This window comes from Suncus etruscus, chromosome 3, assembly GCF_024139225.1.
Source record: "Suncus etruscus isolate mSunEtr1 chromosome 3, mSunEtr1.pri.cur, whole genome shotgun sequence".
In the NCBI taxonomy this organism is placed as follows: Eukaryota; Metazoa; Chordata; class Mammalia; order Eulipotyphla; family Soricidae; genus Suncus; species Suncus etruscus.
Window position 1 is genome coordinate 107,399,920 of NC_064850.1, and position 27,449 is coordinate 107,427,368.

Below are 27,449 nucleotides of genomic sequence, written 5' to 3' on the forward strand. Positions count from 1 at the left end.
CCTGTATTCAAGATAGGCATTCTACTTCTCTCACTCATTAACATTGTCATGGTAGTTGTTAGTGTAGTTAATTCTCTACCTGCACTCACCACTCTTTGTAGTGAGCTTCATATCATGAGCTTCCGGCCCTCATCTCTATTTTCTCTGGGCAATATTGGAAGAATGTCTTTTATTTTTCTTAAAAACCCATAGATGAATGAGACTATTCTGTGTGTTTGTCTCTCTCCCTATGACTAATTTCACCCAGCATGATAGTTTCCATGTCCATTCATGTATAGGGAAATTGCATCACTTCATCTTTCCTGATGGCTGCATAATATTCCATTGTGTATATGTACCACAGTTTCTTTAGACATTCATCTGTTGAAGGGCATCTTGATTGTTTCCAGAGTCTGGCTTATTGTAAATAACACTGTAATGAATATAGGTGTGAGGAAGGGGGTTTTTGAATTGTATTTTTGTGTTCCTAGGATATATCCCTAGGAGAGTATAAATGGATCATATGGAAGCTCAATTTCCAGTTTTTTAGAGTAATCTCTATATTGTTTTCCATAAGAGCTGGACTAGGACAGCATTCACATCAGCAGTGAATGAGAGTTCCTTTCTCTTCACATACCCACCAGCACTAATTGTTCTTGTTCTCTATGATGTATGCCAGTCTCTTTGGTGTGAGACGGTACCTCATGATGTTTTGATTTGCATCTCCCTGATGATTAGTTATGTGGAACATTTTTTTCATGTGCCTTTTGGGCATTTATATTTCTTCCTTGAGGAAATTTTTGTTCATTTATTTTCCCTATTTTTTGATGGGGCTAGATTTTTTTTGTTAAGTTCTGTGAGTGCTTAGTATATATTTTGATATCAGGCTAATTTCCACGGGTATTGGGTGAATAGTTTCTCTCATTCTGTAGGTGGCTTTGATATCCTAGACACTATTTCCTAGGAGATGCAAAAGCTTCTCAGATTATATAGACCCATTTGTTTATCTCTGCTACCACTTTTTAGAGAGTGCTATTTCCTCCTTGAAGATGCCTTTAGTTTCAATGTCATGGGGATTTTACCTATATGATGTTCTATATACCTTAAGTTTTTGGTCTGATAAAAAGGTGTTTAATCCATCAGAGCTTGCCATCTTCATTTAATATTTCTGATGTTGGCTTGCGTTGTTTCCCCAATGGCATGCTTGCTGTGTGGGTTTTTTTCTCCATTTTATGGTGAAGTTCATTTACTAGAGATGCATGCAGTTACAAAGCGAAGTGGAGCAGCCATGCTCCTCTGGGTCCAACCTGCTCAGGTATTGGTTTCAAACCTGCAGTGCTCAGGAACCCTCAGTAATGCCATAGGCAGTGGCAATCTGGACTCACCCCTGTTCAGGCATGTCCAGGTTATCTCAGTCTCAGCTTTCTTCAGGGATCCGGTGCAGGGGTTGGTCTCAAACCCGTGGTGCTCCTGGGAATTGGAGGAGGGAGAAGATTCTTCAACTCTTGTTGAAGTCAGTGCTCAATGAAGGAGAAGGGATGATACCCTGACTATATGAATGGGAGGCCCTTTAATCTGGATTAAATTTTTTGATCCATTTTGCATTCTGTGTCTCTTAACTGATATATTAAGTCCATTGACATTAAGAGAGTTAATTGTCATGAGACCTTAATGCCATTTTTGATGTAGAAGTTTGCTGTGTCTGTTGGTCTGTTGTGTCTTAAAGTAGGGCAGTTTTCAATTTTTCTTTTAAAGGCTGAATTTAAGTTTGTAAAGTTTTCTGAGCTGTTGTTTATCCATGAAGCTATATAAATTCCTTCAAACTGAAAGTGAGTCTATCTGTGTGCAATATTCTATGCAAAGCATTCATTTTGTTAAGTTTTGTCACTATATCCAACCACTGCCTTCTGATCTTGAAGGTTTCTTGTGACAGGTCTGCTTTAAATCTTTTTTTTTAATATCTATATTTAAGCAACAATGATTAAAAACAGTGTTTGTAGTTGGGCTTCAGTCATAGAAAGAAGCACAACCCTGTCACCAGTTCAAATTCCTACTACCATATGTTACTCTTTCTCTATCTTCCCAAACCCCTTGCCTATAGTTCAGAGACAGAATTTATATTTATTTCACTTATCAATATTGTCATGATAGTTCTTAATGTAGTCCTTTCTCTAAATGCACTAACATTTATTTGTGGTGAACTTCATATCGTGAGTCTTCCTTCTGCTCTTCTCTTTATTGTCCTGGGCATTATTACAATTATATCTATTTTCTTTTTCCCCTTTTCTTCCAGGATCTCATGTTTCATGGCATAGAGTCTCTCAAAGTCTCTTGTCACTCCCTGGATCTCTGTATTATTTTGTAGTGATGTTTTCATTTTCATTTCCAATCCAGTTAGTCAAAATTTTCTCTCTCCCCCTATTTGTGAGTTTTGCTAGTGGTTTATCAATTTTGTTTATTTTTTTAAAAAACCAACTTTGCTTTCATTGGTCTTTCAGATTTTCCTTTGGGTTGCCACTTCATTTATCTCTGCTCAAGCTTTGTTATTTCCTTCTGCTTGGGTTCATCTTGTTGATCATTTTATAAGCTGTATCATTAAGCTACTCATGCAGGCCCCTCCTTCCTTCCTGATGTGTGCCTGCAACTTTGATTCTGTGTGTTTTCTGACTATTCAGATGCGTTTCCTGTAGGCAACAGAATGTTTTGATTCAGTTTATTGATCCAATTTTGCCACTTTATGTCTCTTAACTGGTGCATTTGGCTTAGTGACATTGAGAGAGATCATTGTCATGGAATTTAGAGCCATCTTTATGTAGAAGTTTGGTGTGTCTTTAGGCCAGTATTGCCTTAAAGTAGACCTTTCAGTTTTTTCTTTTAAGGCTGGGTTTTGAGTCTGTCAGGTTTCTGAGCTGCTGTTCATCTGTGAAGTTATGTATACTTCCTTCATACCTGAAAGTGAGTCTAGCTGGGTGCAGTATTTATAGGCAAAGCATTCATTTCTTTGAGTTTTGTCACTATATCTCACCACTGCTTTCTGGCTTTGGGGGTTCTTATGACAGGTCTGCTGTAAATCTTAAGGATGCACCTTGGAAAATAATTTCCCTTTTTGAACTTGTTGCTTTCAGTATTCTATTCCTATCTGTGAGATTCCTCATTGGTGAGTAGGATGTGTCTTGGGGTGCTTTCCTTCGGGTCTCTTTTAGCTAGTTCTCTTCAGGAAATGCAGATTTGGTTGCATGTCTTCCTTAGGAAGACTCTGGGAGTCTTATAATTTTCTAAATTTAGAATTTAAAAATATCTGGGAGTTTCTCTGTAATGATGTCCCTTGACTATTGATTCTTCCTGGGGATTTTTTTTCCTGAGTCTCTGGGACTCCAATGATTCTTCTGTTGTTTATATTGAATTTATCAAAGACTTAAATTTTATCTGTTCATATTCTTTGATTATTTTTTCATTGTCTGATCACTTGCTTTAAGGTTGTTTTCCTTTTCAATCTCTTTGGATGTATGAACTTCTTCTGCATTTCATCTTCCATCTCAATGATTCTGTCCTCATGCTGGCTATTACTCTGTTGGAGAGGTTTTTCCATTGAGGTTTTCATTCATCTACTGAACTTTCAGTCCTGTTATTTCAGTTTAAAGTTTTCTGATTTCTATCTGTGTGGTCTGTTCAGCTCAATCTATGTTTTCCTTGAGTTCTATGAGCACCCTCATATTTTCTCTCTAAATTCCATATCTAAGAGGCTGACTAGGTGGTTGGTACTTTTCTGGTCATCAGAGCTGCCATCTTCATTATGCATGTGTCTTCCTGCCTTTGTTTCTTCATTGTTATGCTTGTGGTGTGGTCTTTTCTATGTGTTATAGTGGCATTTATTGGTTAGAAGATGCACTTGGTTATGAAGCTGAGGACCACACTCCTCTGGCTCCACCCTTTGTGGGCAAGTCAGCTCACCTCTGAAGAAGTGTCCCCAAGGAATGATGGACAGGGAGGATCAAGGTTCAGGACACAGGAGAGTAGAAGAACATAGTCCATGATGTCTGCCTGCTATGTTTCAGAGCACAACAGCAACAAACATCTCTACCCTTTATTGGGCAGTACAGCTCACCTCTGAAGAAGCTGTCCCCAGGAAATGATGTCAGGGAGGGATCAAAAGCCAGGACATAGCAGAGTAGAGAATGCAGTCCACAATGTCCTCCTCACATAATTTAAGGCTTAAATATATTAAATTATAACAGATTTGGGAAATATTAAAATTCATTTTTTATCCACCATCCATTTGATTTTTTTTTTTTTTTTTTGGTCACACTTGGCAGTGCTCAGGAATTACTCCTGGATCTGCACTTAGAAGTTGCTCCTGGCAGGGCTCAGGGGGACCATATGGGATGCTGGGATCCAAACCAGGGTTCATTCTGTGTTGGCTGTGTGCAGGGAAAATGCCTTACCACTGTGCAATCACTCCAGCTGATTTTCTTTTCACCAAGTCAGCAAAGATATAGTATAGCCCATGTACTTGGGTCAGGCTTGAGGCTTCCTTCTCTGGCACCACATAGATTTTATCTTTACTACTGCCAAGCATTGACAGATATTACTTGAGAAACAACCAGGAACTCATATTTGGAGATGCCTACCACAATTATTAGAGGAATTATAGTTTTTCAGAAAATTTTCCTTTCAAACTGAAAATGTGTCATCAGTGTATATTTTATAAGTGGCTTTAATTTTAACCACTGGCTCAACAGAGTTGTTTGTTCCTTTTTCCATGTTCTAATCCTAATAATCTATTCTATTAACAACAAAATGTGGTTTCCTTCCAATTAATCTCCCATTGGAAGTTAACTATATAATTTTATACTGCAATCAGCAATTACTAATATAATATCTGTTAAAGAAACTGCTCTGAGACAGATATTTAGAATAGAGTAGAACAATTTCTAGGCTATAAAATATAGTTAAAGTTGAATTTGTGGGTTTTTATTTTACATTATGGTTATATTTAATCTGAACTCAAAGCAGTTTAGAGAACATTATATTAAAAATAAATATCAGCACACATATATACTTAAGACCAAAATGATTTAACCAGTTAAGATGAACATAATTGTTCCTCATATATTAATCATTATAATTTTATGAGTACATTAAAAGACCATTTGGTAATCCTAATTATTACCTACCCTGCCACACATGTTCAACTTGCATAGGTTTACTATGCCAAAATTTTCCTTCTTTACTTATTTTCTTGATATATTTGATCTATAGGTTCAACAATTTATTATTTTTTTGAATCCAGAATCAGCTACCTGCATCGTAATAGCATTTTTATAGATATGCAAGCTATAATAAATGAGAGTCTTTTTTATTGTTTGTATTTTATTGTTTTCTACAAATAAATATAATCAATGTAATTATTTCTTGTGAAGTATAATAGTTAGAGTTAGTGAAATTGGGGGAGGGAGGGAAGGAAAAGCTGAAGGACAGCTTAGTAACTAATTGATTGATCCAGGAAGCATAATAGCATTTGGGCTATTATACTACATTTTATTGCCAAAAACTTAGCCTGTGAGTCTAATATAGATTGTCAAGGAAGGCTATGACTTTAGGAAAAAAGAGATCTTTGGTGGTGTAGTGGCTATTAGGGATGAGAGAATCGTGAGGTGGCAAACATAGGTGAACCCACTGTTTTTAAACTTTGTCTGTGAAGACAGTGCTGAAATTTCCAACTCAACCTATAGTAATATTTTATACAATAAAACAACACTTGTACAGTTCTTCACTTACAATTGCTTTTGTCTTAAGAGCAGCCTATTAGTCGAGATACCATATTTTTTTAGTGATGTCTCTAATGAAAATACAGGAACTTGAAATTGTTTGATTACTATCGCGTCAAGCCAAAAATATTTTCCTAAGAGGATCATACAATAGTAAAAACTATTTTTCAAAACATTTATATGTATTAATATATTATATATATTAAGTATAAATATAATATATATTTATATAATACTAATATAAATATATATATGCCCTTAAACTCTGAACAAAAAGTAATCTATCCATGTTATCAGTAAGACTCATTCTACTTCAGAAATGGTCAATTAAGTTTCTGCTAGATTGAATCTCTTCAGGTTGACAACTAAATATTCTGGGAATGATTATTTTAAAAACTCAGATAATTTACTCAGTGAAAAAATACATGATTTGCACATGGAGAGGCCCTGTGTTCAATTCCTGTTAAGTCAACAACTAACTGAAACACTTGAAAGGAGAAGACTCACATTGATAAAACTTTCCACTAGTAGAAATATTTTCCTTTTCTTTCACTTTTATTATTTATTTTTTGTTTACTGGGCCATATCAGTTTATGTTTAGGGATCACTCATGGCACAGCTTTGGGAATCATATGGGATGTTGGGATTTCAAACCAATGGTCAGACCATGTGCAAAGCAAATGCCCTACCCACTTTATGTACTAGTCACTAAAGGCTCTGTAGTCCTATTACTAAGGTATTACTACTCTCAGAGATTACCACAATCTATGCTAAGAAGATACTTATATTAGAAAAAGTAAGATATACTATGTTTCTGGGTTAAAAGAAGCCATTTTTTTTTCATGAAATCATATGGAGTTTCTTGAAGAAAGTTTGCTTTGAAGAGATGTAAGAGAAGAAAGAGGAAAGGAAAGAATGTATCCAAAAGAGAATAAAGTCCCAAAGAGGAATAAAAGCAAGCAAGCAAAATGACATAGAGAAGAGATGAAGCAAGCAAGATACCTTCTCAAGGAAGATCAACAGGCTTGAAGAACAAGTCAAATTTTAAAAGAATTAATATAGGTACAAAAAATTAAGATCTCTAATTGCAGAAACATGACTGTGACCATTATGATTGAGAACTTTATACTGGGACCAAAGTTGAGGTTAGATAACTTAGTAATGCCCAGAGCCTGTAGTTGCTTTAGGGCAAGATGCTTAATAGTAAAATTCTCTCGTTTTTAGGCCAAAATTTTTTCGGTTTATATTTTTCCAAACTTTTGCTGTGTCTCGCAGAAAACTGCCACCAGTCCATTATTTTTGTTGTTTTTACTTCTTTTTTCATTTTTAAATAGAACTTTGGGACATGATTACCTTGTTTTAATCTCATATTTCTTGCATTTTTTCTAAAAAAATTAGAGAAGAAAGAAATAAAAAAGAAAAGATGGGGCCAGGGACCCACCTAGTCTCAGGTGCATTGGGTGGAGAATGAACAGAATGAAATATCCAAGCCAAAGTCAATGACAATAGAATGAAGAGACCTACAGTTTAACAATCTAAACTTAAAATGGGCCTGTTATACTGGCAGGGTCAGGAAGCAAAGGGTGGTGCTATAGAATGCACTTGGGATCATTGGTGGAGGGAGGTTGGCACTGGTGTGGGGAAAGACCCTGACTCACTGTATCTGAAAGTCAACTATGAAGAACTTATATAGACCACAAAAGTTTTAAATAAAATAAACTATGAAATAAAATGAAATTAATGCCTGTGACCAACACCTGGTTGAAAACTGGTCAGTTGAAACAAACCCAAGGAATCAGCCTCAGAGTTTGCTCTTACCCCAACAGACTGATGTAGCAGAATGCCAACATTTTACACCACCATGGCATATACAAATTGAAGTTAATCAGCATATAAAGACAGAGGATTCTTCATATAATTCACTCTCAAGGAAATAAAACACTCTACTGGGCAAAGATTCAAAGACTATCCATATGCTAGAAGTTAGGGGCTTAAAAGGACTTATCATAGACTATGCCCAGGGTCATAAAAACAAATCACAGAAGCAAAGAACTAAAGGTTGGAGAATTGAAACTGTAAAAATAGAAAATATAAGGAAACAAGTTGTAGTTCTAAAACTGAAAAATACAGTATCAAAAATTTTTTCAAAGATGAATAAAATAGATAAATATAGGATAATAGCAAAGTGCCTATATAATTGAGAACTATATTAATATAAATTTATTTATTTATAGTAGAGGAAGAATAAGTTAAAAATAAGCAAATCTTTAGTAACTAGAGAAACAATACACAATTTGTCTCAGTAAATATAATTAGGATTCCAAGCAAAGCAAATTTTGAAAATTTGGTTTTTTTTTTTTAAATTGATTGATTGATTGATTGATTGATTAAGCCACACCCAGCAATGCTTAGGGGTTATTCCTGGCTCTGCACTCAGAAATCACCCCTGGCAGGCTGGAGGAATATATGGGATGCTGGAAATCTGAGTTCCTCCTGGGTTTGACACATGCAAGGCAAACTCCCTACAGCTGTGCTATCTATCCGGACCCTGGGGCATTAAAAAAAAAAAAAAATATATATATATATATATATATATCTTGTTTGGAGGACTTGTGAAACTAAAATTGACAGAAATTAGAGAAAAATTGACATGTTTGTTTATTTTAATGGTTCTCACAAAGATTTTAAAATACTTAAAAAAAAGCTACAGAAAACCTGACAGAGCTCTATCAGCAACACCGACCTATGACAATCTACAGACTCAGTATTCAACAACCATAAAGTGTTTATTCTTTTTGTTTTGTGTTTGTTTGGGGTCCACACCCATTGGTGGCCAAGGTTACTCTAGGGTTTTTTGGTTGTTTTTTGTTTTGTTTTGTTTTTTTGTTTTCAGAAATGATTCCTGACAGTGCTCAAGAGACCATTTGCCATGTAGTGCTATAGATCAAACCTGGCCTGCTGCATACAAGGCAAGAGCCCTACCTAATGCATTATCTTACCAGCCTCTAAAATGGTTTCACTATGCAAGTTCTCATGGTAGTTTCACTAACACATAACATATGTTTGGCTAGAAGAAAGTCTCTATATTTTAAAAAGAATAAAAATCATACAGAATATGTTCACTGATCACTATGTAAAATGAGAAGTCAATAGCAATAAAATGTTTCTAAACCTCAAATCTTTGAAAATTAAGTAACTGACATTTGTTGATCAAAACATAAATTATTATAAAACATTCAAAATGTTAAATGAAATAATATTAAGGTATGGTGCATCAAAATATTTGGCTCAGTTAAAGCAGTGCAGAGGGAAAATTGTAGCCTTGAATAATTAGAAAGAGTGCAAATATCAACCAGTGTTAATAACTTTTACTAAAGAAATAATAAGAAAATAATGAAAGTATATGCTCTTCAAGTAAAATTTGAAAACATCAGAAAGATCATTAATTAAGTCTGTCTGGCTTCACCATTACCAAAGATGATTAATTCTTTTGTTTTGTTTTGCGGGGGCCACACCCGGTGACGCTCAGGGATTACTCCTGGCTATGTGCTCAGAAATCGCTCCTGGCTTGCTCCACCGCTCAACCCCAAAGATAATTAATTCTTATACAATACCTTTCTTTAAAAAAAATCCCAGCCCGTGTGGTTTTCTAGTGATTGAAATTGAACAGTTACGATAAAAATAACACCTTATTCTTCAGCAAAGATAGGAAAATTCTCACTTCATACCATTTAACAGCATGAAAACAGCTGCAAAGAAGACACAAGAAAAGCATAAAATCATCCAGTTTTCTACCACTTGAATGGACCCGGCAACTCTCATACTGAGTGGAAAAAGAGGAAAAATGTTTGAGCTCACACATCTGAGTTTATGATAGACATGAAGCAAGGATGTAGGCTATATGGACTGATGACAATCTTGATTCCAGAACTAAGAACTCTATGCTGACTGGGGAGTGGGATACTGAAAAAAATGTGTACATGAAAACCAAATATATCAGAGTAATAAAAATACATATAACCTAAAGAATAATAATGTTTAAAAAGACAGTGATGGAGAGTTGTGGGTACTTGAATGTTGATACAATAACTTTGTATATAGAACTAATAAATACTAGAACAATTGTAGCTATCTGACCTAAATTAGAAACACAAGCCACAGAGGCAATGATATTTAACAGAGTGATATCGAAATTTTAATGCCAAAATAAAGAAAAGTGTCCATTTCTCTATGTAACCCTGGCTATTTAGTCTTTAAGAAAAAAATAACACGTGCTTGCTTTGGCAGCACATATACTAAAATTGAAACAATACAGAGAAGATTAGCATGGCCCCTGTGCAAGGATGACACGCAATAAAAAAAAAACACATATATTTATTGAAGGCAGATATCCCATAAGCTATGTCATAAGCATGCTTTCCTCCTTGGCCTATTTGACTTGTTTGGACAGAAAGAGAGTCAGCATTTTTCTGTGTCTGTTGTAACTTGGCAGAAGCTTTTGTTTACTTCTTGAGCTCCAGCCCACAACAGATTGGTCAAATGAACAGGTTGAGCGATAATGAAGGAATTCCTTTTTTTTTTTTTTGCGAGGAGGAGAAAAGTCACATAACAGTTCCCACTAACAGGCATTATTTAGCACTAATATCAAATTTTGTTTTAGTTAAACTATTGATTTTATGCAGCACATTCAAGATCGAATTTTTAAGGAAAATAGAAATATAAATTGAAAGTGTTCAAAGAATGTAATAAGCTCACAAACACAAAATATTCAAGTGGCAGTTCTTAAAATGACCTTTAAAAATATGTCCTCTTTAATTCAGTTTAAAATGTGATAATAAAAAAAAAGAAAAAGAACTTTCTAAAAATAAAAAAGCATGGGGATGGAGAAATAGCATGGACATAAAGCGTTTGCCTCACATGCAGAAGGTCAGTGGTTCAAATCCTGGCATCCCATAAGGTCACCTGAGCCTGCCAGGAGCGATTTCTGAGCATAGAGCCAGGAGTTACCCTGAGCACTACTGGGTGTGACCCAAAATTCAAAAATAAAATAAAATAAAAAATAGAAAGGCAGGGGACTGGAGTGGTGGCGTAGCAGTAGAGCATTTGCCTTGCACATGGCTGATATAGGACAGACCTTGGCTCGATCCTCCTCTGGTGCCCCATATTGTCCCCCAAACCAGGAGCAATTTCTGAGTGCATAGCCAGGAGTAATCCAAAAACAGGGCCCAAAAAACAAAACAAAAATAGAAAGGCAGATAGAAAATTTTTTATCAATAATTGAATTTTTTTTTAATTAAAGTTCTTTTAAGGAGAGATATTAGGCCCTACCCAGTGTACTCAGGGTTTACTTTACTCTGCTCTCTGGAAGCATGCCTGATGGTACTAAGGATTAAACTGAGTTAATTGTATGCACATCTTACTCCTTATTCAATATTTTCAGCCCTCAACTAAACATCTAAATCTTTCTTTCTTCTTTCTTTCTTTCTTTCTTTCTTTCTTTCTTTCTTTCTTTCTTCTTTCTTTCTTTTCTTCTTCTTTTCTTCTTTTTCTTTTCTTTCTTTCTTTCTTTCTTTCTTTCTTTTTCTTCTTCTCTTTCTTTCTTTCTTTCTTTCTTTCTTTCTTTCTTTCTTTCTTTCTTTCTTTCTCTTTCTTTTCTTTCTTTCTTTCTTTCTTTCTTTCTTCTTTTTCTTTCTTTCTTTCTTCTTCTTTCTTTCTTTCTTTCTTTCTTTCTTTTTCTTCTTTCTTTTTCTTCTTTCTTTCTTTCTTTCTTTCTTTCTTCTTTCTTTCTTTCTCTTTCTTCTTTCTTTCTTCTTTCTTTTCTTTTTTCTTTCTTTCTTTTCTTTCTTCTTTCTTTCTTCTTTCTTTCTTTCTTTCTTTCTTTCTTTCTTTCTTTCTTTCTTCTTTCTTTCTTTTTTCTCTTTCTTTCTTTCTTTTTTTTTGTTTTTGGATCACACCCAGCAGCTCTCAGGGGTTACTCCTGGCTCTATGCTCAGAAATAGCCCCTGGCAGGGACAAGGGACCATATGGGATGCCAGGATTAGAACCACCGTTCTTCTGCATGAAAGGCAAATGCCTTACCTCCACGCTATCTCTCCGGCCCAGTTTAAATATCTTTCATACCTGCAGAGCCACCAGAGAAATATGATGCCTTCAAAATATTCATTTATTGAACATTTACTTCATGAGTATCGACAAATTTGAACCAATAGATACTAGGTTCAGTCCCTAGTTTTTTGTATTCAAAACCAATTATTCATCTTACAAAAATATTTCCCTATCTTTTTTTTTTTTTTTTTTTGCAGTTGAGTTTTTCACATGTGGGGAAATTGCAAGGGTCAGCACACCCAAAGTGCAATGGATGAGTCTCTTCCTGGGGAAATCACCTTCATAATTATGATATTTCCCTTGCCAGGTAAGTGTTATTTTTCTATCTTTCAAAAAACTTATATTTCAAGATGAATGCTGAACATAAAATACTGAACATAAAATGCTGTACACTGCTGTACATAAAAAGATTTAGAGAATCTTTTCTGTTTCTGCCATATATTCCTACATTGACATCTGGATGGATAAAAAATCATTTGACCACCATTGTACTATTCTCCCTTGGAATGAAATACTTGGACACACATGGTCCTTAAGCATGACTCACCTTGGTTCTTTACTCTTGGTTCAGCTCCACTCGGATCACTACCAAGCTCCTTGATTTTTTAACCATTTTGCAAGACAAGCTCTCCTCTCCACTTTCAGCCTACAGACTCCAACCACACATACATACTATTACATCCCCGGATATCCATAGCAATTTCCCATTATTCTAATACTATTCTTATTGCTTTTTTAACTACATCTTTTCTATCCTTTCCTCCCAGTGATTACAGTCCCACTGAACTGTTTGTTCTCCCTATAGGATAGGATCTGCCTCTTAGTGTGGGTAGTGCTCTCTATCCGAATGCTCATTATTATATTGGTCATACTTATTTTGTTATTTGTATCTGCTTTTACTTTAAATTTCATTTCTCTTGCTAGAATGTTAACAAATCCTATGTTTTATAGATTATGTGTTAACAAACTTTTCATAAATTAATGCATGATTTCAGCAAGCTAAAGCTTATGAAGATAGAGTTGGAAATCATCGATATGTCAACAAAATGTCATGTTTAAAGCAAACTTGCATTAGCATTAAGTATTGAATTTCTTTAATGTATACTCAGGCATTCTTAGAATTTTAATTAGGGTAATGACATAATTCATTTTACATTTTTCAAGGGCAATCTCACTTCTCTTCTGAATGTCCTCATCCATCGTGTCATGGTTCATGATAGTGCATTTACTTTTAAGTAAATGATTGAATTAGCTTCAATGCTTTAAAAGCTTTTAAGTACTTTAGACAAGGTGTGCATGATTAAGTTTATTCTGTTAAGAGGCCACCCTCAAATTAAATGCTTCCAGTAATGACCTTATCTCTCAGTTCTAATGATTACCTGTTTGCTTCTCTAGATTTGAAAGGGTCTAAGTAGCTTCTTTTAGAGAGCTCTCATCTGTAGTTAAGAGGGTGGTTCACTATGACTAAAGCATATACAGACCTCATTCAGGTGAATCATGGTTAACTGGGACATATTAGTTCCCCCAATTGATGGGGTGACTGGGAAGTGTCTAATTCAGACTGACACGAAGAGTAAAATTAGCCCATCAAAATTAAGAGCTGAAGGGTTGGAGTGATAGTATAGCAGATAAGGTGTTCGACTTGCACAAGGCTGACCCAGGTTCCATTCCCAGCATGCAATGTAGTCTCTTGAACACCAACAAGAGTGATATCTGTGCACAGAACCTGGAGTAAGCCCTGAGGACTGCCAGATATAATCCAAAAATCAAGAAAAAATGAGAAGAATGAAGGTAAGTTCTGAATTACCAGCAGCTCTGCTGGGCAAGAGCAGTTGTCCTCATCTTGACCTTGGCCTAGAAATTAAATTCTTAACTTGTTTAAGTTTGCTGGTGATATAGTGTGCCTCAGATAAACAACTCATGAAGATGTTTATTGATCATTTTGGCATCACATACATCTTCAAGCCACCCTTCCAAAAATTTGTTTTCCTGATCTTTTTCTCTGTGAATTTTTTTCTCGTGACCATGCAGGCAATATCACTTTATGAACATGAGTTCATCATCTTCCAAATTGGTGCCTTGAAACCTTTTCTCCTACTTATCACCATTACTTTCTGTACCTATCACGTTGTGATATATTTAACCCATCATCTGTTTCTTGATAACTGGAAGAGAGGCAATGAAACTAGGTTGTTATAGATAGAAGAAGCAGATATTAAAAATGAGTAAAGGATAAGCTCAAATGCATAAGCCATTTTTGTTTTCATGGTCATGAGGTGCCTCACAAGTAGATATCAGTAGGACATAGAGACCTATTTGGGATTCTCAGGCAACCAGGTTGAAGGTTTAAGAAGGTCCAAAGCCAGGGCTCTAGGGTGTTATGACACTTCAATCCTGTGGGGCCAGGAATTACCAGGATGATCCTGACATTCATACCTGAGACTGAATCTTGATAGAGGATGCTAAATTTTGCCACCAGAAGTGTCTTGAGTTTCACAACATGCTTAAGTTTTAACTTGAGACTCTTGCTAGTTAAAGAAATTGCAAATAAAATAAGTATTTTATTTATATTTATATAAGTAAAATAAAGTATTAATACTTTAATCAATCACAACCCAACTCCTTCATATTCTCTATAAATCTTTTTTCCAAACTCATCAGTCCTTCCAATTAGCTAATCACCTTTTATAACTATATTATCTACAACTAAATAAATGATTATTTCATTTATTTTTATTAGACATTTTTCCATTTATTATTATGTTATTTATTTTTAAGCATTGTTATTTTAGGCATCATGATTTATACAGATAATGGCAAAATTACATGTGAAAAACATATTAGTATCACCTTCTATCAGAACATCAGCTTCTCTCCACCATGTACTAGTGTCCCCCCTATAGTCTATTCCCAAATCTCACAGTGATGTGCTTCCTTTTAAAGACCAGCTTCTAGACTCTGTTGCTTTTGAGTATTTGTGTTTGTTTTATTCCTATGATAATTTTCATACCACATATGAGGAGATCACTCTGTGTCTGTCAGTGTCCATCTAACTTCATTAAGCATATGCTCCAGATCCAGCCACATAGCCACCAATTTCATCTTTTCTAAAAACCAAGTAATATTTCATTGTATAGAGAGTACTTTTCTTTAATCCAGTCATCTGTTCTTAGAACTTTGGGCTCTTTCCAGATTTTTGCTACTGAGAATAGTGTTATAATAAACATACAAGAAGAAATGTATTTTCTGAAGAAAGTTTTTGGAACTTTAGGGAATACATAAATTATATTAATGAAATAATTGGCAGAACCCTTCATGATATTGAATCTAGATGCATCTTTATCTTCAGCGATTTAAAGCCATTGTCAAACAAATGGAAGCAAAGACTAAACAAATGTGACTTTTTATTCAAACTAAGAAGCTTCTGCTCTGTCAAAGAGACAATCACAAGAATAAAAATACCCCAAAGACTGGAGGAGTTATTGTCCTACCTCTCATCTGACAAAGGGTTGATATCAAAATTATATAAAAATAAAATATGTAATAAATTATTATTGTTGTTATAAAAATAATTAATTATTAATAATAAAAAGTTATATAAGAATAAAACAACCCCATCAAAAATGGGTGGAAGAAATTAACATAAACTTTTTCAAAGAAAACATACAGGAGGTCAAAAGATATATGAAATAAATGCTTGGCATTATACAAATTTTAAAAAAGAGAGAGAGATCATCTCATACCAGTGAAATTGACAGATAGAAACACAAAGATAAAAAGCAGTGCTGGCAGGGATGTGAGGGAAAAGATACGTTCGTCCACTGAAAGTGGGAATATCAACTGACCCAGCCTCTATAAGCAATAGGTACAGTTTTCAAAAAATTAGGATTTGATCTCTCATATGATTCAGCAGTTCCACTTCTTATCATTTACCTCAAAGGTCCTCAAACTCTATCATTAGTTTATTTATTTTTATTTTTTTATTCTTTTTCCTTTGGAAGGGCCACACCCAGTGATGTTTAGGGGTTACTCCTGGCTATGTGCTCAGAAATTGCTCCTGGCTTGGGGGCCATATGGGACGCCGAGAAATCGATCCTCGGTTCGTCCTAGCTTAGGGCGTGCAAGGAAAACACCCTACCATTTGCATCACCGCTCCATCCCCCTATTTTTTTTATAACTTTGTTTATTTACTAGTTTATTTATTTATTTATTTATTGGTTCTTGGGCCACACCCAGCGGTGCTCAGAGGTCACCTGATTCTGCACTCAGAAATCACCCCTGGCAGGCTGGGGGACCATATGAGATGCCAAGAATCCAACCGGGTCCCTCCCCAGCTGGCTGCATGCAAGGCAAATGCCCTGCAGCTGTACTATCTCTCTGGCCCCTCTATTATTAGTTTAGAATGCCATATAAATATTTGTGTAATAGCCCTAATCTCTGATTATCACATCAACTCATCAATGATGAGTTTATGTCTCATTAATACTACCAATCAATACTACCACCAAATTTCTTGAGCCACTTCCATTATCCAATGATTATGATATGAAGGTCTTCTTAAAAAATGGTCTTGCAAGGTCAACATTTTCCCTGTATTCCAAAATGCTACAGTCAATCATTTTTAATTACTTAAACATAATTTTATGTGTCACAATATTCAATTTTCCAGTGTGAGATAGAATAAGAAGCATTTTAAGAAGTCAATGTACCAGCCCCTGCTTGCAACCACAAGTTATTTTGCTTATCACAGCAAAAGAAAAAGCTAAGCTACTTGACCTTGAGCTACTTATCTCAGAGAAATGTAGTGGGATATAGTTTAACTTGGCAGAAAAAAAAACAGACTAAAGCATCTTGTGCCAATATGGACTCCAATTCTGACCCATCACTTAACTGTATCCTCAAATTTTTTTTACAAAAATTATATTCAAGGAATGGTAGTTTAAAACCAATGACTTATAGGTTCCATAAAAATGCATACTTTTTCCACTTAACCTGTGCACCTGACTTCCTATATTCTTCTATCCCTACCTGTCTGAATATCATGTCTTTTCCTCTTTTTTTCTAAGTCTTTCTCCAATATTTGAGCAGAGAGTCAGTCAATATTCCTATCCTTGTGCTTAAGTTTACAATAATAAACAGCCTGAATTTCTATTTGGTATCATGACATTTCTTTTTTTTATATAGTAATTTCTTTATTTAAGCAATATGATTATAAAATTGTTTGTAGTTGAGTTTCCGTCATCAAAGGTACAGCACCCTTCACCAGAGTAACTTTTTCCCACCACAATGTTCCCTATTTCCCTCCTCCTAAACCCCTGCCTGTCTTCAGGACAGGCATTCTATTTATCTGTCTCATTGTCCATTTCTATTATGCTGACAGTCAATGAACCCTTTCTTGGACTTCCCAAAAGGTACTGTCCAGTAAATTGTTTCAACGTTAATGTCACATTTCTGTTTAATTTTAATTTTTTGTTAGTTGGAAGCTCCCCTAGTTCAGATAGAATTGTCTATCAGTTCATTTCTACTGCAAAGTAAATAACTGTCCCAAACAAGTGAATTTCACATGGAAGAAGCATAGATCACAAAATTATTTCTTCACTATTTAATAAGTCAAGGTTGGGATAATTCTTTGATGTTGGCTGGCTATCTATAAAGTAATGAAGTCAATAAAGTAAATAAGATGATCATTACTAAATTCTCTCAAACACTCCTTTCAGTTGGAAAGCTGGGTATGTTCTCAAGAATGGCCTTTCACAATATCTGACTCTAAACTGGGTTATAGTTTGTCATACAGAAAGCAGAGTACTAAGAGCATTTAGAGAGCAAGCCCTAGTGTGCAAGCACTTTCAACATGCATTTGCTAATCTTCCATTAGTCAATAAATCTCAGGGGTGACACAGAGTTTTTGGTATGTCAAGGCACTAAAAAGACTAGAATACAGGATAATAAACCATTGCAGCTTTAAATTATATTGCATAAATGAAAATATCTACTATAAACTACCAAATAATAAGTAAAAAGAAAAATAACCACTATACTAGCTATTGGAATAAGATAAAATTCAAGTTATATAAACATTTACAGCAAAAGTCCTGAGATTTTATTTCAGTGAAATAGAAATATCATGATAGGCTGGAGTCAGCAAGCTTTAAAAAATACTTTGAATTTAACCAGTTACACACCACAACTTGTGTGCCTTTAGAGACAAATCAACTCCTTACCCAAGCTTCTTTCAGTTTTAAAAATCCCAAATTTTATGATCCAAGCAGTTTGTACACAATAGTGTTTATCTAGATGGATTACTTTTTGGATTTATTGTAATGGTGAACTGTACTTACAGGCCACCTAGTCTCTTACTTAGAGTTTAGGCAACCTAGAATCTTACTTTTACCTATATTTAACCACCAAGGATAAATGTAAAGGTCTTTGTTTGTTTGGCACTGCTCAGGGGTTACTCACAGCTCTGGACTCAAAAATTACTTCTGGGGGTATTTGGGGAACCCTATATGGTGCTGATCATTTAATCCAAGAAAGCCTTAAGCAAAGCAATCACCCTACCCACTTAATGTCATTCCAAAACCAAGAATCAATTTCAAGGTGTTCACACTGCATGTATTAAATCCCATTTACATGTGAGATAAAGAGATACCATCCATTCTATGTTCAGTGATAACATTTCAAACAGTAAGAAAAGAAAGTTCTAGACAATAGTGAGTTGCTATGCGAAACTGATTTGCAGATGAAGTTATTGTCAAATATTAAAGCACAGAATCTAGGAGACCCATATAATACATTAGCTTTCAAAATTCTAAATAAAACTAACTTGGAATGAGAACTAGTCTTGATTTTTGTTGAATAAAAAAGATTATCAACTATGGCAGCATTATTTAATTGCAGTGAACTCAAATAAAATTGGGCTGGGGCAAGTTCCAAGAGAAATGTGGGGGAAAGTTTAATTAAACATTGTAAACAGTTCAAGAAAATAAGAGAGAAGAGATTATTTTAGGAAAGAAAAGAAATTTTTTAGAGTTGCTTTATTAGATGTGAGCATGATAAGTATATCACATATTTTTATACATACAGATATACACAAATTTATACAAGTTATGAGAATATTAGAGCATAAACATGAGATTATCTGGGATCAAATCTAGGTATTGACACCTATGTCATCTGCTCTACAAACTGAACCATATCTCTAGCTTCCTCCTCCGCCTCCTCCTCTTTTCTCTTCTACTTTATTCTTCTTCCTCTTCCTCCTCTTCCTCTTTTTCTTTTTTCTTTTCTTTTTTTTTTGGGGGGGCGGCATATCCCATGACACTCAGGGGTTACTCCTGACTATGCGCTCAGAAATATATCCTGGCTTGGGGGACCATATGGGATGCCGAGATTTGAACCACCGTCCACCCTGGCTAGGCTACATGCAAGGCAAACACCCTACCGCTATACTATTGCTCTGGCCTTATCTTCCTCTTTTTATTCTTCCTCTTTTTCTTTCCCAACCTCTTCCCCTTCTTCTTCTCCCCTTTTTTTCTTCTTCCTCTCTTCTTCCTCCTTTTTCTCTTTTCACTCTTCCTCCAACTCCTCTTATTATTATTCTCTTTCTGGGTCTCTGGGACTCCAATGATTCCAAGTCTGTCAAAGACTTCTATTTTCATTTGTTCACATTTTTTTGAGTAGTTTATCTATTGCCTAATCATTTTCTTTAAAGATCTTTTCCAATCTCTTCTGCTGTATGCAGTTGTTCTGCATCTCATCTTCTGGCTCAGTGATTCTGTCCTCAGCTGCTGTTACTCTGTTGGAGAAGCTTTCCATTCAGGTTTTCATTTCATATACTGAGTTTTTGAGACCTGTAATTTCAGTTTGAAGTTTTCTGATTTTTATCTTCATATTTCTTGTTTCTTATTTGTATTCCATTCAATTCGATCTATACTTTCTTTGAACTATATGAACATCCCCCATATTTCTTCTCTAAACACCTTATCTAAGAAGATACCTAGATGGTTGGTACTTTTCAGGTCATCAAAGCTGCCATCTTCATTCTTTATACATGGGGTTGTGTAGAATAAAATAATAAAAAAAGGCTCTTTAAATGGAGCTGGATGGTGATGGGATGAATGGAGGGGCCTTTCTCTGCTGTTCCAAGCTTCGTGGCTCCAATCTCCTCCAACTGGCGGGTATCTGGATTCAGGAGAGCAGCAGGTAGAAAACTCACATGCAGTCAGGCTTCAGGAAATATCAGCTTTATTCATGCCCTAGCCACCACATGTGTGGCCCACCATAACCATTTACGCTGGTTTCCTATTCAGCCCTGCATTCTAGCTTTTTTCAGCCATCTCTCCTCCTGCTACTTCTCCATCCAGGCAAATCCCCTTTTGCCCCTCAGGCCAAACCTTTTTTTTTTTTTTGTGGTTTTTGTGGTTTTGGGGTCACACCCGGCAGTGCTCAGGGGTTACTCCTGGCTTCATGCTCAGAAATTGCTCCTGGCAGGCACGGGGGACCATATGGGACACCGGGATTCAAACCGATGACCTTCTGCATGAAAGGCAAATGCCTTACCTCCATGCTATCTCTCCGGCCCCAGGCCAAACCTTTTGTAACCTCCCCAAGATCCCTCCCAGAAATGTGTGGGTCTTTCTTGTAGGTAAGGTAACACGAGGAATGGGGAGTGTGGTAACAGGGTTGTCCTGATTTTTCCCCATTACCATGCTTGTAGTGTGATTTTTACTATGTGCTGTGGTAGGGTTTGTGGGTTAGAAGATGCTCACAGCCACCGCTCCTCTGACTCCACCCTTATTGCGTGGGGACAGCTTACCGGGTGTTGTGCCCTGAGGAGATTATGTTTGCTGTCATCTTCTTGGCTGCCCTCATGCAGAAAAGTAGGCAGAAAGCAAGACAGCAGACCTTGTGGCACTCTTGTGCCCAATGGCTCTCTTGTGTCCAAACACAGGGGAGAAATCAGCTCCCACCTTTCCTGGGCGGGTACAGCTTACTGAGTGTTGGGCCCTGAAGAGATTAAGTTTGCTGTCATCTTCTTGGCTTCTTCATGCCAAGGGAATTTTTTTTAGTTACCATCATAAATCTAGTCATATAGAGACAATAATGGTTTCTAATGGTAGCATCAGAAGTAATGAGTTTCCTTGAGCATTCATTTTTAGAATTTAACAAAAGCATAAGCCTTCATACATAATCATAAACATTGAATAAAAGTATAAAATAATAAATTAATGAATGACCTATTGTGTTGTTCTTGTTATATTTTGAATTCTGAGTATTCAATAGAGGTCATATAAGCAATAAAAATTTTCTCTTTAGCTGTCTGATTAAATATTGTTATCATTTTTTAAAAATAATGTTATCTTAATGTTTATTTCAGCCTATATAATTTAAGACATAGGCAGCTATACTAAAACATTAGTTTACTTTAGCATTTTGAAATGTGGAAATTCTAGGCTATTATATTTAGTTGACTATTATTCTACTAATAAAAATTTTTTTCCTTGTTTGTTTTGGCCCCAGCACTCTAGTCTCAGAATCAACTCTTGACTCTATGTTTAAAGAGCCCTGTGGTTCCTGCTCAGGGAACTATATGTGGTGGAGGGGATTGAATTGTTTTTGGCAACATATAAGACAATGTCTTAACCCCTTTACTTTCCCTCTGACCCAATTTATCTTCCTATCAAGATAATAAAAATCATTAAGGAACTAAGAAATCAATGATGAGTTCTTATGTATGTTATTTTACACACACAGACACATGGAATTTTACACACACACACACACACACACACACACACACACACACACACACACACACCTGGAAACACTTTTAGTTGCTAAGTGAGAGAATAGATTCTTGGTATTATGAGAATACAAAGCACCAAAACAAGCAAACAATCAGGAGCACAAGTTTGAAAGAGGGGAAATGGTTGATGGATAATGTTGACAAAAAGCTCTGGGGAAAAAAAAGAGATAGATGTTTACAAGTTATTAGAGATAAATTTAATTCTAAGTTTAATTATAAATTTAATTCTACATTTGGGCAATTGAATGTTTGAAAGTAGCTGAAAATATATTTATTAATAGAAACATCAGAAATTGGAATCTGACTTTAATATCTATGTAGCCACAACTACCGCCATCATTACTACTTAATAAATGTGTCATGTCCCTGCCGCAAACCTTTTGCCAATCTGAAGAAGGTCAGGGGGCAGGATGGAAAGGTGCCTGGGAACCCACACACCACAAGAAAAACCCAAAAGACAATGGGAAAAACTGTACTTCCAACATAAGCATAAGACCTGTATTACACCACCTCTTTACTTGCTTTTCCCCAAATGTAAAGTAGTCTACTGCATCATTTTGGTCCTTTAAATACTTCTTTACTTTGTTTTTTTGTTTTGTTTGTTTGTTTGTTTTGTTTGTTTTGTTTTTTACTATATTTTTAAATGTGTCTGTCCTACATATACATATATGAACACATATATTTTTATTCCTATATATATACATACATATATATATATTTTTTTTTTTTACCTTCTCTGGGTGTGTGACCTGTTTTTGTTTTCCCCCTTGTCCACCCCCAAATGCACCGACAATATAATGTAGCGCCATATCCCCCTGCAAAGGCACTTTAAAAAAAGGGGAAATCTTACATACAAAAAAAGAGCTCCTATCTACTAGAGATGGGAACCCATAGTTGTTTACAATACAGGGATATCTCCTACCTCGAAAAAATGTCATGTGGAATCAACTTAGACCTCAGGTGATTAGATACCATCTGTCCAGCCTTGAACCCTGGATCCCAGACATAGAAACACAACTACAGGAAACAGATCTCAGCCAGGACAGCCTTAATACGGCAGGGTCACCAACAAGTCCCAGCTCCAATATGATATCCTGACAACGAGAAAAATGGGAACAACTTGATCTAAGAGCAGATTACCCAACCTTACCAGCTAACAATAAGACAAAATCAGAAGACTTGTCACCCTTGGTAGATCCAAAAGCCAAGATCGCGATTTACAGATGACTGGCTGCTAGAACCATGACCAGATGGTATACACCGTGGGACCAATAAAAAAGCCCTAGTCTAGGGTTTGAACTACGACCTGCACAACAACCATGAACCCCACTTCCAAAGGTCTAGCAGAGACAATTGTAATGGAATCTGGCTTCTGGAAGCACAAAGAAAAATTCTATCCTAAGTGCCATCCTAGGTACAGTGCAAAGACCAAGACCACCAACCACAGAAGATGGATTAAAATGACACTGAGGGAACAGAACTCCTAAACCACAAAGACTGACGTCATCATAAGTCCCAACCCTAAATCTGTGCAGACACTGAGATGTCTAGACACAGAGGTCTGATTGTACCACCCACAACAGAACAGAAGTCTCCCAAACATGACAAAAGACCACCGGGAGAGTAAATGATCCTGAACAGAGTCTATAGTTGATCCCATGACAATATACTCCAAGGACGGAGAAACCCATAGCTCTTAGGCCAAGTGAATTCCTTCTCGAATGACCCCAATATTTACTGTGCCAGGGCAGGAGGGAAAAAAAAAGCACAAAACATTGTTTACTTTTTATATATTATTTTTACCTTCATTTATTATTATTATTATTATTATTATTATTATTATTATTATTATTTTTACTTACCTAACTATTTTTGGTCGATTTCTCTGTTTGGGTGTGGTTATTGAAGCTGTTGTCCCCAGATATACCTATTTTTTTCTCTTCTTTTCTTTTCTTTCTTTATGGGCTATGTCATGTTTCTTATCTCAAGACCATAGTGGTTTTTGGTTTTTTTGTTTGTTTGTTTGTTTGTTTTTGTTTTTGTTTTTTGTACTGATGGAATGTTTCATTTTCTTTTTCCTCCTTTACCCCTCAAATCGATGATAAGAGCATCTAGAAGGACTCTGCCCACTTTTGGAGTATTAGACTTTTACCCCAGTTTACTACTTTTCTCTTCTTCAAACCAAACCACGCAAATTTAACTAGCTAGGCCTGCCTCCGAGTTAGAGGGGGAAATTAGGGAGGCACCTAGACCAATCAGATGCAAGACTACTATGTAGTAGGATAGGTACATAGGGGACCACATATTCTAGCAGCCCTGGGGGTGAGGGAAGAGGATACGGGAGATAGGACAAAAACGGAGGTGTAGGGAGGACAATTTGGTGATGGGAATCCCCCCAGATATTATGTAAATATTTAACTAAAATATTATTGTCAACAACATGTAAACCACTATGATCAAAATAAAAATTATATTTTAAAAAAATAAATAAATGTGTCATGTAGTTAAGTGAGCAATATACACAGTTTATTAAATTCTGTAATTTCATAAATCCATGTGAGAAAAGAATATAAATATTTAAACAATTCAATATTCATATCAGCAGAACAATAATTTTATACATTAATAGCTCATAAAATGGATAACTAAAGAGATAGTATGTTTCTTCCTTTCAGTAACCACAGTTCAGCCTCCAGCATCTCAGCACTGCTAATAGGAGCTTCTAAGCAGAGAACAGGAGCACAATCTGGCTTCTCCAGGTGTACTTTAATGACCCAATTTTTATAAAATAGCTAAATTAAAATTATAATACATACTTAAATTATATTATAAGTGTATATATTTTCAGCTGAAATCAAACTATGGAGTTTGTGTATCTCAAATTTATTATGGTACTTCAAGAAGTACCCAAATTTTTGCATTCTAAAAGTATTCCTAAGAATTTAGAAATAATCGCTTCTCGGCCTTTTGGCTAAGATCAAGTGAAGAATTTAGAAATAGTCTATGAGTCAATTAGTAAACCCAACAAATTTCAGAAAGAAGCTGTATAAAAGCAGTTAAGAATTAAAGTACACGGAATCTATTATGCTGAGTGAAATAAGTCAGAGAGAGAGAGAGAAAAACGCAGAATGGTCTCACTCATCTATGGGTTTTAAGAAAAATGAAAGACATTCTTGCAATAATAATTTTCAGACACAAAAGAGAAAAGAGCTTGAAGTTCCAGCTCACCACAGGAAGTTCACCACAAAGAGTGATGAGTTTAGTTAGAGAAATAACTACATTTTGAACTTTCCTAATAATGAGAATGTATGAGGGAAATGGAGAGCCTGTTTAGAGTACAGGCGTGGGTCGGGTGGGGAGGAGGGAGACTTGGGACATTGGTGATGGGAATGTTGCACTGGTGATGGGTGGTGTTCTTTACATGACTGAAACCCAAACACAATCATGTATGTAATCAAGGTGTTTAAATAATAAAAAAAAAAGAATTAAAGACCATTCTTTACAAGTTTTTGTATTGCTTGCTGCCCACCAAGTCATGTAATTCCTCATCAGTTATAAAAATGTTTTGGGTTGAGAAAAATTTATAATATTGTGTTTTTTAATAGAAATGCTAAAAGAATTTTATCAAGATGTTCTCTTTAACCTCTCATTAGGACACTACTCCACATTCTATCAAACAAAATTGTCTTAAAATTCAATTCAAACTACTCTTTTTAGGAATCTCCAAATATAATTGCCCTCTCTAGAACACAATGTTTTACTCTTGTTGACTTTTTCATTATCTTCAAACCCTTTTAAATTCCTGCTTTTTCTTATGAACTTGAGTATCTCTTTAAAGTCAGAAATGGATTTTTATTCATAACAACCACGTTAGTGCTGGATGTCTGAATATTCAGCAGAGAGGCAAAAACAAGATTCCTCTTTAACCATAACAAATTTTACACAACTATTTCATAATCATCAACCTTGAACAAAATATGGGCAATCTACTGGCCTCAGTGAAATGCAATTACAAAACAGGTGGGAAATACATCAATGTTCTTCTGCTAGAAAGAGAAATATAATAAATAAATTGTAATGCCAATTTTACTTACAACATAAGGTTTTAAGATTTTTTTAATTAATATTGTTGGGTTACTGGTCCTACCCTAATCAATAATTGTACTCCATCCTACAGTGTGACATGGTGATAGTATATTGGATTATTCCTTAGTTGGTATTCTTCTCCCACTCTAGGATGGGACCTGATTCTTTTCAATAAAAGCAGGGGTCTGAGGAAGGCACGGGCTCAGCGTCTTCTTCCACTGAGCTGCACTCCATCTTAGGAGCAGAAAGATTTTGTGGTTTAAATTCCTTGCTTGAGCACTAGATTTCCTAAACCCATTTTTGTACCTTTTCACTGTGTGAATTATTTCCTGAAGATCTCTACAACTGGAACTGTTCTCCCTGTCCTAGTTGGACATTGGAATGGGAACTGCCTTTTCAATCTGGGAGCTCTGTGGGAATCAAATCTCAACCAATCTCCTAGAGAATGTGACACTTCAAATATCTTTATTTAAGCACTATGATTACACACATATTTGTAGTTGGGTTTTGGTTATAAAAAGAACACCCCTCCTTCATGAATGCAACATTCCTACCACCAAAGCCCCTCATCTTCCTCCTCCTCCATCCCTGCCTGTATTTGAGAGAGGCATTCTATTTTTCTCACTCACTACCATTGTCATGATATTTGTCAGTGTAATTATTTCTCTAACTGAACTCACCACTCTTTGTGATAAGCTTCATACTATGGTACGGAGGTTTTAAGATTTTGAAAAATTGATGACACTGGTTGTTTTCGAATTTTACGTCAAGAAAAGAAAATCCAAGATTTGACCAGCTTATATACTGAAATGAATCAATCCACTAGTCCATGATTACATGGAACATTTGTTTAATTTGAAGGATGTGTCTAGCATGAAGCATACAGCTTTCAAAATGACATATGAAATACCCCTCATCAAAAAACAAAGTGGATGACTATTATTCACTCTCTGTTGTTGCTGGTTGTTTTTGTTTTTGTTTTTGTTTTTTTTTGGGTTTTTTTTTTTTTTTTTTTGGTTTTTGGGCCACACCCGGTAACGCTCAGGGGTTACTCCTGGCTATGTGCTCAGAAGTTGCTCCTGGCTTGGGGGACCATATGGGACACTGGGGGATCGAACCGGTCCGTCCAAGGCTAGCACAGGCAAGGCAGGCACCTTACCTTTAGCGCCACCGCCCGGTTCCTTGTTTTTGTTTTTACTACATTTCCAGGATTGAAATCCAAGATCTTTAATGTAAAGCATGCACTTTACTATTGAGTCACATCCCTGTTAGTCTCGATTTTCAACAATGAAAGTATAGATAGGTAAGTTCTTCAGATTCACTTCATGAGGAAGTGGAAGTATTGAAATACAATGAGTTTTCTAGCCCCATAGTTTTCTTTTTTCCATGTGTTCAGCTGCTTTACAAAATCCTTAAACATTTATTTTCTTAGCAGAATATGGTGTGCTCATTGCTACCTGATTGAACAGGCTGTACAGCAAAATAAAAAGAATATAAAAAGTACTTCTAGATTTATGATTCATCTTTAAAACCAAAGTGAAATTTAAAAAAGCTGAAAGGAAAAAGTGAATTGCTCTTTGCCGTTGGCTGTATGTTCTCAATTCTTGAAGGACTGGAGACTGACTTCTAAAAGATTCAGATTCATAGAATATTTGACAAAGTTTTGATATGTAATGGAGCCACTCTGACTTTCTAAAGGGAGCTGT

General features: G+C 35.7%; 1 protein-coding gene, 1 non-coding gene and 1 pseudogene across 2 annotated transcripts in view; 1 reads left to right on the top strand and 2 right to left on the bottom strand.

Moving 5' to 3' along the window:
• The window catches only part of GUCY1A1 (guanylate cyclase 1 soluble subunit alpha 1), an 825,102-nt gene that overhangs the window by 511,913 nt on the left and 285,740 nt on the right, over positions 1–27,449 (bottom strand). The gene's annotated exons all lie outside the window — the stretch shown is intronic.
• Positions 10,019–10,125, top strand: LOC126005706 (U6 spliceosomal RNA). The gene has a single exon (XR_007494745.1). It is a non-coding gene; the product is annotated as a U6 spliceosomal RNA (small nuclear RNA).
• Positions 12,040–12,167, bottom strand: LOC126005374 (uncharacterized; annotated as a pseudogene).